The 12,533-nt window shown below is 39.8% G+C and overlaps 1 protein-coding gene across 3 annotated transcripts in view; it reads right to left on the bottom strand.

Moving 5' to 3' along the window:
• The window catches only part of TMEM245 (transmembrane protein 245), a 134,706-nt gene that overhangs the window by 23,548 nt on the left and 98,625 nt on the right, over positions 1-12,533 (bottom strand). The window lies entirely within an intron of this gene.

Raw genomic sequence — 12,533 nt, 5'->3', positions numbered from 1 at the left:
CATGGGAAGGTTGTTAAAGGCAAACATACTGGTAGACCAAGGAAGACATCAAAACGTCAAGACCGGAAACTTAAAGCAATATGTCTCCAAAACAGGAAATGCACAACAAAACAAATGAGGAACGAATGGGAGGAAACTGGAGTCAATGTCTGTGACCGAACTGTAAGAAACCGCCTAAAGGAAATGGGATTTACATACAGAAAAGCTACACATAAGCCATCATTAACACCTAAACAGAAAAAAACAAGGTTACAATGGGCTAAGGAAAAGCAATTGTGGACTGTGGATGACTGGATGAAAGTCATATTCAGTGATGAATCGCGAATCTGCATTGGGCAAGGTGATGATGCTGGAACTTTTGTTTGGTGGCGTTCCAATGAGATTTATAAAGATGACTGCATGAAGAGAACATGCAAATTTCCACAGTCATTGATGATATGGGGCTGCATGTCAGGTAAAGGCACTGGGGAGATGGCTGTCATTACATCTTCAATAAATGCCCAAGTTTACATTGATATTTTGGACAGTTTTCTTATGCCATCAATTGAAAGGATGTATGGGGATGATGACATCATTTTTTAAGATGATAATGCATCTGTGAAAACATTCCTTGAAAGAAGACACATAAGGTCAATGTCATGGCCTGCAAATAGTCCGGATATCAATCCAATTGAAAATCTTTGGTGGAAGTTGAAGAAAATGGTCCATGACAAGGCTCCAACCTGCAAAGCTGATCTGGCAACAGTAATCAGAGAAAGCTGGAGCCAGATTGATGAAGAGTACTGTTTGTCACTCATTAAGTCCATGCCTCAGAGACTGCAAGCTGTTACTAAAGCCAGAGGTGGTACAACAAAATATTAGTGATGTATTGGAGTGATCTTTTGTGTGTTTGTTTTTCATGATTCCATGATTCCATATTTTTTTCCTCAGAATTGAGTTATTCCATAATTTTTCCCTCTGCTTGGTTTGAAAAAAATTACCCTTACTGAGTACCACATTTTTAATCTTGATTTCTTTTAGTGTTTCTTAAAGCCATAAAGTTGCCATTTAAAATTACTTTAGTTTTGTGCCATGTCTGTGATCTGCTTTTTTTCAACAACATTAAACAACTGAATGAACATCCTCCGAGCCCGGTGATTCCATAATTTTTGCCAGGGGTTGTATTAGAAATGTGTAACAGATAATACATTATAAATGTGCCACAGATAATATATTATATATTATAAATGTGCCACAGATAATATATTATATATTAGAAATGCGCCACAGAGAACATATTATATATTAGAAATGTGCCACAGAGAACATATTATATATTAGAAATGTGTCACAGAGAATATATTATATATTAGAAATGTGTCACAGAGAACATATTATATATTAGAAATGTGCCACAGAGAACATATTATATATTAGAAATGTGCCACAGAGAACATATTATATATTAGAAATGTGTCACAGAGAACATATTATATATTAGAAATGTGTCACAGAGAACATATTATATATTAGAAATGTGTCACAGAGAACATATTATATATTAGAAATGTGTCACAGAGAACATATTATATATTAGAAATGTGTCACAGAGAACATATTATATATTAGAAATGTGTCACAGAGAACATATTATATATTAGAAATGTGCCACAGAGAACATATTATATATTAGAAATGTGTCACAGAGAACATACTATATATTAGAAATGTGTCACAGAGAATATATTATATATTAGAAATGTGCCACAGAGAACATATTATATATTAGAAATGTGTCACAGAGAACATATTATATATTAGAAATGTGTCACAGAGAACATATTATATATTAGAAATGTGCCACAGAGAACATATTATATATTAGAAATGTGTCACAGAGAACATATTATATATTAGAAATGTGTCACAGAGAATATATTATATATTAGAAATGTGTCACAGAGAACATATTATATATTAGAAATGTGTCACAGAGAACATATTATATATTAGAAATGTGTCACAGAGAACATATTATATATTAGAAATGTGCCACAGAGAACATATTATATATTAGAAATGTGCCACAGAGAACATATTATATATTAGAAATGTGCCACAGAGAACATATTATATATTAGAAATGTGCCACAGAGAACATATTATATATTAGAAATGTGCCACAGAGAACATATTATATATTAGAAATGTGCCACAGAGAACATATTATATATTAGAAATGTGTCACAGAGAACATATTATATATTAGAAATGTGCCACAGAGAACATATTATATATTAGAAATGTGTCACAGAGAATATATTATATATTAGAAATGTGTCACAGAGAATATATTATATATTAGAAATGTGCCACAGAGAATACATCTCCAACAAACTGGATTGGTTTCAGATGTAACAACACAGGTATTTAAAGGGGCAATGTAATTTAACAAAAAAAATACACTAATTTACACCTTGGTTTGCATGTGGTAGGATCCACATGCTAACTCAGAATGGCCATTCTGTTTTGTGGCTCCCAAAACATATTCATAGTAGGGAAGGTCAAATGGGAGACTGTCCATTGAAGAGCGGCTAATCTCTAAATTGTCTATGGAGTTTATGTTTAGGAAACAAAAGGACAACCCAACATATTGGAAGCAGGCTTTGAAGAAATCGGACATCTGCATTCAGCCTGCTCACCTTTATACGTTGATTAATAACAATTTTATTTCTACAGAGCCAAAATATTGCAGCACTTTTCAGACGGCACATGAACAAGTAACATCTGATAACAATATCAGACATTACAGAGTAAGGGTATGTGCACACAGATTTGCTGCGGTTTTATGCAGCGTCAAAACAGCAGCGGCCAGATGTTACAGCATAGTGGATGGGATTTCTAGAAATCCTATGTCCACTATGCGTTTTTGTGCACCTGCGGCTCACCTGCGGAAACTGACATGAGGTGCGTTTTTCAGATCCACAGCATGTCTATTTTTCTTGCAGAAACGCATGCGGATTTTCCCCATAGACTTGCACCACATGAGGAAAATACGCATGCGTAAAAACCGCGTGTCTGTTTTGTGTGCGTTTCCGCACAAAAACGCTGCATCATGATCAATAAAGTTTGTTTTAAAAAAAAAAACTATTCTCTAATTTCAACATGAAGACATGAAAAAAGCATGCATAAAAAACGCATGCGGCAAAACCGCATGTAAAAACTGCACCAAAACCCGCAAGTAACCTAATTTGCATATTACGTGTGGAAATGGTGCAGAAATTCTGCAGAGTCAAAACCGCAGCAAATCTGCACCGTGTGCACAAACCCTAAGGGTGGCTTTACACCCCCTGACTTGCGATGATGACGACCTCCGGACACCTGCTTGTTTGCTGATCATGGGTCGTTTAACTCCTTCCCGAGCAATTTGCCATTTTTGAGGTTTTGTTTTATCCTCCTATAACTTTTTTATATTTCCATTGACATAGCCATTTGAGGGATTTTTTTGCAGGACAAGTTGTACTTTTGAATCACACCATCCATTTTATCATTAGATGTACTGGAAAGCAGAAAAAAGTTCCAATTGAGACAAAATAGCGAAAAAAAGTGCAATTTTTTTTTTTGTGGCAGCAAAAAAACCCGCAGTTGTGACGTTGTAATTTTTCTTGTTACAGATCTGTTGCAGTTTACAGATCAGGTTAATTCATTTTATATTTTAATAGACCAGACTTTTACGAACGTGGAGATACCATATATGTATTTTTATATTACATTATTTTTATTTCTTAATTTGTAATAGAGGAAAAAGGTGGTGATTCAAACCTTTATATTTTTTTCATGTTTTTTAAAAGCTTTATTTTTTACTTATTTTATTTGTTAGTTCCTTTAGGGGACTTGAACTTGCGATCGTCCGATCACTTGTGATATATACAGCAATACCAGAGGATTGGTGTATATGTCAAAAATTATGGTCTCTTATCAACGCCAACCACAGGCTGGCTTTTACAGGCATGCCATCATGACAGGCATGGAGGTTTTCAGCGACTTTCTGCTGTCGCGGCAACTCATCAGTGTCCTGCGATTGCATCATGGGCATGCAGATGGGTGGTTAGAACAGAATATCAGTTTGTCAGCGGCATCCTGGCAGTGGGGCACTTTTTACAGATTCAGGGCACTCCAATGGGGTCAAAAGTTTTATTGTCCCTAGCTATTATTTTTGCTACATGGTGGAAGGAACTATTTACTTTTTCCTACAAAAACCCTTGTGTGGATTGCCTGCTCTGGTGTGGTAGCTTCATAGACAATATCTTCCTTTTATGGTCGGAAGATGGAGCGATGGTACCAGAGTTCATGCAATACATAAATGCCAATCAATTAATTTAAAATTCACTAACTGCAAGGTATCAGATACCAATTTCCTTTTTGGATCTTTTATTAATGGGGGATATTATACAGCATAAACTTCATGTCATCATTTATAGAAAACCTTGTGTGGGCAATATGACATTAAAAGTGGATATAGGTCATCCCAAATACACACTTTGTATGCCATCCCCTGTGGTGAAATGGGTCGTGCTAAACCTACAGTGGCATGTAAAAGTTTTGGGCACGATTACTGTTATTGTGAACAGTTAAGCAAGCTGAAGATGAAATGATCTCTAAAGGGGATAAAGTTAAAGATGACACATTTCATTTGTGTTTTAGGCACAACATTATAAAAGTTACAAAAAGGAAAATGGGCCGATGCAAAAGTTTTGGCACCCTTGGAGATTTGTGTGCTCAGATAACTTTGACCAAGGTTTCAGACCTTAACTAGCCTGTTATGGCTATGGCTTGTTCACTATCATAGTTAGGAAAGGCCAGGTGATGCAAATGTCCCAGCATTATAAAAACCTAGCCTCCTCAAACTTCCTTAAAGGCCTATTAGGACCTGGCATTACAATACACAGGAATATGCCAAATTAATAACTGAAACTTTGGCAAGCACTATGTTGGTCAGAGCACAAAGGGTTCACACTGCGTACTGTGGTGACAAACCCCCTGGCTCCAAAATGTTCGACTTACTGCATCTTGTACAGAAGTGGATGCAGCCAGACTCCTCCACTCCAGCCCAGATGGTCGAGTGGGTTGTTATGGACAGACTTATCCACTCACTTTTGAGGCCAATGCAGACCCGGGTTTCTCAGGGAGACCTCGGAATGCAGACGACCTAGTTGGCTTAGTGGAAAGGTACCAGGTGGTCGAGAAGTCGGTGCGGTGTTGCATCCCTGTATTGGGGTACCCAGAATGAGCCCGAATCTCAGAAGAGGGGTGGTAGAGCCACAACTGGGGTTGGGCCGAGATCCAAAGAGGTTGCTGAGGGGTTGCTAAAGGCCGCTGGTAAAGACTTGCTGTGCTGGAGATATCACAGTCCTGGACACATAGCCACCTGTTGTCCTATGTCTGCGAGCAGATGGACTGCAGCCCAGGAAGGCGAAGTAGGGAAAGTGGTGGGGCTATGTGGGCAAAATAAGTATTCGATACACTACCGATTTTGAAAGTTTTGCCACACTGACGATTTTGCAAGTTTTCCCACCTACAAAGAATGGAGAGGTCTGTAATATTAATGGTAGGTACACTTCAACTGTAAGGGACGGAAACTAAAAATAAAAAAACGAAAATCACATTGTATGATTTTTAAATAATTAAATTGCATTTTACTGCATGAAATAAGTATTTGATCACCTACCAACCAGCAAGAATTCTGGCTCTCACAGACCTGTTAGTCTTTCTTTAAGAAGCCCTCCTACTCTGCACTCATTACCTGTATTAATTGCACCTGTTTTTACTTGTTACCTGTATAAAAGACACCTGTCCACACACTAAATCAAACTCCAACCCATCCACCATGGCCAAGACCAAAGAGCTGTCTAAGGACACAAGGGTTAAAATTGTAAACCTGCACACGGCTGGAATGGGCTACAGGACAATAGGCAAGCAGCTTGGTGAGAAGGCAACAACTGTTGGCACAATTCTTAGAAAATGGAAGAAACACAATATGACTGTCAATCTTCCTCGGTCTGGGACTCCATGCAAAATCTCGCCTAGTGGGGATGATTCTGAGAAAGGTGAGGAATCAGCCCAGAACTACATGGGAGGACTTGGACAATGACCTGAAGACAGCTGGGACCACAGTCTAAAACATTACCATTAGTAACACACTACGTCGTCATGGTTTAAAATCCTGCAGAGCACACAAGGTCCCCCTGCCATGCCAACACATGTCCAGGCCTGTTTGATGTTCGCCAATGACCATCTGGATGATCCAGAGGAGGCATAGGATAAGGTCATGTGATCAGATGAGACCAATAGAACTTTTTGGCATAAACTCCACTCGCCGTGATTGGAGGAAAAAGAAGGATTCGTACAACCCCCAAGAACACTGTCCCAACTGTGAATCATGGTGGGGGAAACATCACATTTGGGGGTGCTTTTCTGCAAATGGGACAGGAAGACGGCACCGTATTGAAGGGAGTATGGATGGGGTTTTGTTTAACGTGATTTTGGCCAACAACCTCCTTCCCTCAGTAAGAGCATTGAAGATGGGTCGTGGCTGGGTCTTCCAGCATGACAATGCCCGAAACACACAGCCAGGGCAACTAAGGGAGTGGCTCCGTAAGAAGTTTCAAGCTCCTGGGGTTGCCTAGACAGTCTCCAGACCTGAACCCAATAGAAAATCTTTGAAGGGAGCTGAAACTCAATGTTGCCCAGCAACAGCCCTGAAACCTGAAAGATCTGGAGAATATCTGTATGGAGAAGTGGGCCAAAATCCCTTCTGCAGTGTATGCAAACTTGGCCAAGAACTACAGGAAATGTCTGACCTTCGTAATTGCAAACAAAGGTTTCTGTACCAAATATTAAGTTCTGTTTTTCTATAGTATCAAATACTTATTTCATGCAATAAAATGCTAATTAATTATGTAAAAATCATACAATGTGATTTTCTGGATTAATTTTCCTGAAGCCCACCGCAGGTAAATCATGAGAAAAGGGGACTCCGCTCACTGGCGCCGACATCTTACGAGAGCCCAGGGCCTGCAGCAAGGCCCCACTCCTGCTGCTGGCCTCCTGAAGCAGCATCCTTGCCTCCTGTGACCCCACTCCACCTCCGCCGACACTCCTAGTAAACTACCATTAAAACGAACCTACCATTAAAGACGCACCACCATTTTATTTAAAACACATTTTTTCAACCCCAAAATTTGGGGTTCGTCTTATGGTCCGCAAAATACAGTATATACCTCATCCTGGTATATGTCCCTTATCTTGGGCCCCATCCTGGTATATGTCCCCCGTTCCACCACAGTTCTTTAATATATAGAAAAATAAATAAACCATTATACTCACTAGGGGCGAATATAGAAGAAGTATAATGCACAGCCCATTGTCCTCCCTATAATATAATGCACCCACCATAGTCAGTCATAGTTTATAATAGGCCCCCATAGTCCTCCACAAATTAGAATGTGCCCCCCTCGTCCTCCATGTAGTATAATGCACAGCCCATAGTCATACATGTACTATAATGCACAACCCATAGTCATACATGTACTATAATGCACAACCCATAATCATACTTGTAGTAGAATGCACAGCCCATAGTCATACATGTACTATAATGCACAGCCCATAGTCATACATGTAGTAGAATGCACAGCCCATAATTATACATATAATATAATGCACAGTCCATAGTCATACATGTAATATAATGCATAGTCCATAGTCATACATGTACTATAATGCACAACCATAGTCATACATGTACTATAATGCACAACCCATAATCATACATGTAGTAGAATGCACAGCCCATAGTCATACATTTAATGTAATGCAGTAATGCACAGCCCATAGTCATACATGTACTATAATGCACAGCCCATAGTCATACATGTAGTAGAATGCACAGCCCATAATTATACATATAATATAATGCACAGTCCATAGTCATACATGTAATATAATGCATAGTCCAAAGTCATACATGTAGTATAATGCACAGCCCATAATCATACATGTAGAATAATGCACAGCCCGTAATTATACATGCAGTAGTATGGCAAAGGGCACAGTGTACTCACTGATTTAAATAATAAATACTCACCTTCCCACTGCTCCCCTGTCTTGCCGCACAGAGCCCACTTCTGAAGCCGGCAGCTGACTTCAGCGTGCAAGCGACGGGAGCGCACGAGGTTACTTCTATGCGCCCCCGTTCACGTACATAAGATAAGCTGCTGGCCTTTGAATGACTGGCAGCGTGTATTGCGATGCACGGACTCGATGGGTCTGTGCGCTTCAGTACATTTCAGCTGGATATGCGTCCTCGGACGCTCATCCAGCTGAACTATTTGATGGCGTCAGCGGACACCTTACCTGCCAGGCCCGGTTGCAGCAGCAACAGCGGTTGTCACGCCCCTGGTCATCAGTGATACTCGTTTCAGGGGCTTGTCTCTGAGTGTCTTCCTTGTGCAGTGTATCACTCAGTGCCCTGTGCGATGCATGTGGCATCTGGTCGGTTGTCTGCTTAGATGAATAGTAATAAGCCGGCAGCAGAGCGGTGTCACTATACCCGGCAGAAACCAGTGGCGTCACCTGCCGGAGCCACAATTGCTCCTTCTGCACGCTGGGTATAGTGACATCGATCTGCTGCCAGCTCATTACTATTCAGAGAAGCAGACAGCAGACCGGACACAGCACTCATCGCACAGGGCACTGAGGGAGACTGCACAAGGGAGACACTCAGGGAGCAGCACCTGGAATGAGTGTCACTGATGATACTCCGTTTCAGGGAGGGGGCAGTGGCTGTGATAGTGACCGCAGCCTCTGATGATGCTTTATTTGAGTATCCCAGCATGCACTGGGAATACTCAAACAAATAGTCATCAGACAGGAAGTAGAGAAAAATACAAAAGTAGTTTGATAGTGTAGTTAGGGAACAGTAGGGAATTTTTAAAGCAAGTATATTGGAAAATAGCTTAAATTATGGGACTAAATTGATTGGGAAAAATGCTTTGCCTTCGGACCACCCTTTTAATTATCGGAATGATCTTCTGTATATTTAGTAAGGCATTTTTTTATGGGGGATATTATACAGCACAAAGTTCATGTTACCATTAATATAAAACCTTGTGCAACATACAACATTAAAAGTGGATAGTTGTTATCACAGACACATTTTGACTGCCATCCCCTATGGAGAAATGGTTCGCACTAAATGTATCTGTTCAGATTCTGTGTTTTTTTCTGAACAATACATGATTCAGGACAGATTGAGACAAAGAGGCTATAACAAAAACACTATAAAACATGCTGAACAGAAAATTGCAAAAACAACAATTGCTATGTGAAACATTGTTTACACTTTGGAACATTGTTTATATTTTCACATTTGAATTTACGGATCCATTGCACATGTGTTTACACATAATTGATTGATTCTAGCGATGTCACGGGGAGGACATGATACGATTAAGACTGTTCAAGTCGAAACGCATCAACACCGGAACACTCTGTTTGTGGCCTGATTTTAATGAACGTGTAATGGCTACCAAGATTTTATCGCAGGCGCTGGCTTTTTGGTTAGTATATTGGACAAGAGGTAGTAATGGCAGACACTATAACAGCTTTTAAAAGGGGCTGGAAGATTTCCTTAGTACACATAATACTGTGGGTTATAGTTAATTTGGTGACAAAATATGTATAATTGGTGGAGAAAGGTTGAACTCGATGAACCTAGATCTTTTTTTAACCTATGTAATATGTGAAGAGAATCTACTAATCCATCAAATGTATAATTCACAAGTGTATTTAGATCCACTATTGTTTCCATTCATAAAAAAACATATCACATGGCTAGTGATGTCATTCTATAAATACCTTCACACTGAATATTCATGTTGTCCACAGCATGCTCAGAATGGAGTATGCAAGTAAAAAAAAAAAAAAAAGAAAAGTAGAAAGAAGGCCAAGTGTCACCTTGCTGGGTAACTTCCTGTCACATAACTAGTGAATGAAAAAGACTAATTTTTCTTCAGCGTCCATCTAGGACACATATGTCAAACCCTGGCCCACAGGGTGAGTACATTTGGCAAGCAACGCCGGGCGAGTTCCCCGAGTATATATTGGACCTGCGACGCTGGGCAGGTCTCCTGTCCGGCATCGCAGTTTTAACTATATCAGCATCCTAGATGCCAATCCAGTTGAAAGCAATGATGGAGGAAGGAGCGTCAGCTGATGCTCCCTCTCCCATCATTTCCCCTTTGCATCTGATGTCTCAGCGCAGCGGGCGCGATGACGTGATTACAACGTACCCACTGTACTTAGTTATGCAGAGGATCTGAAGACACCATGAAGAAAAAGGAGCAGAGGGGGAATGGGCAGAGGTGAGTGTTTTTGTTTTTTTTAATGTGGGGCCTATTACAGTTGAAACCAGAAGTTTACATACACTATATAAAAAGACACATCAGCATGTTTTTCTCAATATCTGACATGAAATCAGAATAAACCTTTCGAGTTTTAGGTCAATTAGGATTACTATAATTTTTAATATTTGCCAAATGCCAGAATAATGAGAGAGAGAGAATGTTTTAAGGCATTTTTTATTACTTACTGCAAAGTCAAAAGTTTACATACACTAAGATTACTATGCCTTTATTAAACAACTCTGGACCTCCCATATGATGATGTCATGTGTTTGGAAGATTCTGATGTATTTTAATGAAACACACTGCTTCTTTGTGGAGCATCATGGGAAAGAAAATAGCCAAGATATCAGGAAGAGAATTGTGGACTTGCACAAGTCTGGCTCATCCTTGGGTACAATTTCAAGATACCTGAAGGTGCCTCGTTCATCTGTACAAACAATTATATGCAAGTACAAACAAGATGGGAATGTCCAGCCATCATATCGCTCAAGGTGGTGACGGGTTATGTGTCCCAGAGATGAACAAACTTTGGTCCGACATGTGCATATCAACCCAAGGACAAAAGCAAAAGACCTTGTGAAGATGATGGCTGAAGCTGGTAAGATTGTGTCAATATCCACAGTGAAAAGAGTACTGTATCAACATGGGCTGAAAGGCCACTCTGCCAGGAAGAAGCCATTACTCCAAAAGAAACATAAAAGAGCCAGATTAATGTTTGCAAATGCACACAGGAACAAAGACCTTAATTTTTGGAGACATGTCCTGTGGTCTGATGAAACTAGACTTGAACTTTTTGGACATAATGACCATTGTTACGTTTGGATGAAAAAGGGAGAAGCTTGGAAGCCTAAGAACACCATCCCAACTGTGAAACACGGTGGTGGCAGCATCATGTTGTGGGGTTGTTTTGCTGCAGAAGGGACTGGTGCACTTCACAAAATAGATGGCATCATAAGAAAAGAAGATTATGTGGCAATACAGAAGCAACATCTCAAGACATCAGCCAGGAAGTTAAAGCTTGGGCGGAAATGGGTCTTCCAAATGGACAATGACACGAAGCATAATGGCAAAATGGTAGCAAAGTGGCTTAATGATAACAAAGTCAATGTTTTGGATTGGCGAAAACAAAGCTCTGATTTCAATCCTATTGAAAATTTATGGGCAAAGCTGAAAAGGCAGGTGCGAGCAAGGCGACCTACAAACCTGGATCAGTTACACCAGTTTGAGCCTAAATTCTGACCAACTATTGTGAGAATCTTGTGGAAGGATATCCCAAACGTTTGACCCAAGTCATTCAGTTTAAGGACAATGGTACCAAATACTAATGAAATGTATGCAAACTTTTGACTTTGCAGTAAGTAATAAAATGCCTTAAAACATTCTCTCTCTCATTATTCTGGCATTTGGCAAATATTAAAAATTATGGTAATCCTAATTGACCTAAAACGGGAAAGGTTTATTCTGATTTCATATCAGATATTGAGAAAGATAGGCATATGTGTCTTTTTATATAGTGTATGTAAACTTTCGGTTTCAACTGTATACTGTATGCACTATGTGGGCCTATTATACTATATGGAGCACTATGTGAGCCTATTATATTGTATGGAGCGCTTTTTGTGGATATTATACTGGAGCACTAAGTGGAGCCATTATACCGTATGGAAGGCAACGCAGGGCCCTGTTATAGTGTATGGAGGACTAAGCGGGGCCTATTATACTGTATGGAGCACTTTTTGTGGCCATTATACTGTATGGAGGGCTGTGTGAGGATTACAGTTGGAGAATCATATTGTGATGGGGTCACCATTCTTTTTCAGTACAGTAGGGTCATCATACCATGCAAGTGAGGGTATCGTGGAGGAATTCATTGTGGGGGTATCATACTGTGTTTGGGGGCACTTTTGTTTGCATCATACTTCATTATCAGTATTATATCGAGCACAATGTGGGCCCATTATACTGTATGGAGCACTTTTTGTGGCCATTATACTGTATGTAACACTATGTTGGCCCTTTTACTGTATGGAACACTGTGTGGGGCCCTTTATACTGTATGGAGGACTATGTGAGGCCATTATCTATATG

This window comes from Phyllobates terribilis, unplaced genomic scaffold (genome assembly GCF_046119375.1).
Source record: "Phyllobates terribilis strain yellow unplaced genomic scaffold, ASM4611937v1 Scaffold_4__5_contigs__length_816908805, whole genome shotgun sequence".
NCBI lineage: Eukaryota > Metazoa > Chordata > Amphibia > Anura > Dendrobatidae > Phyllobates > Phyllobates terribilis.
This window is presented reverse-complemented; position numbering and strand designations above follow the sequence as displayed.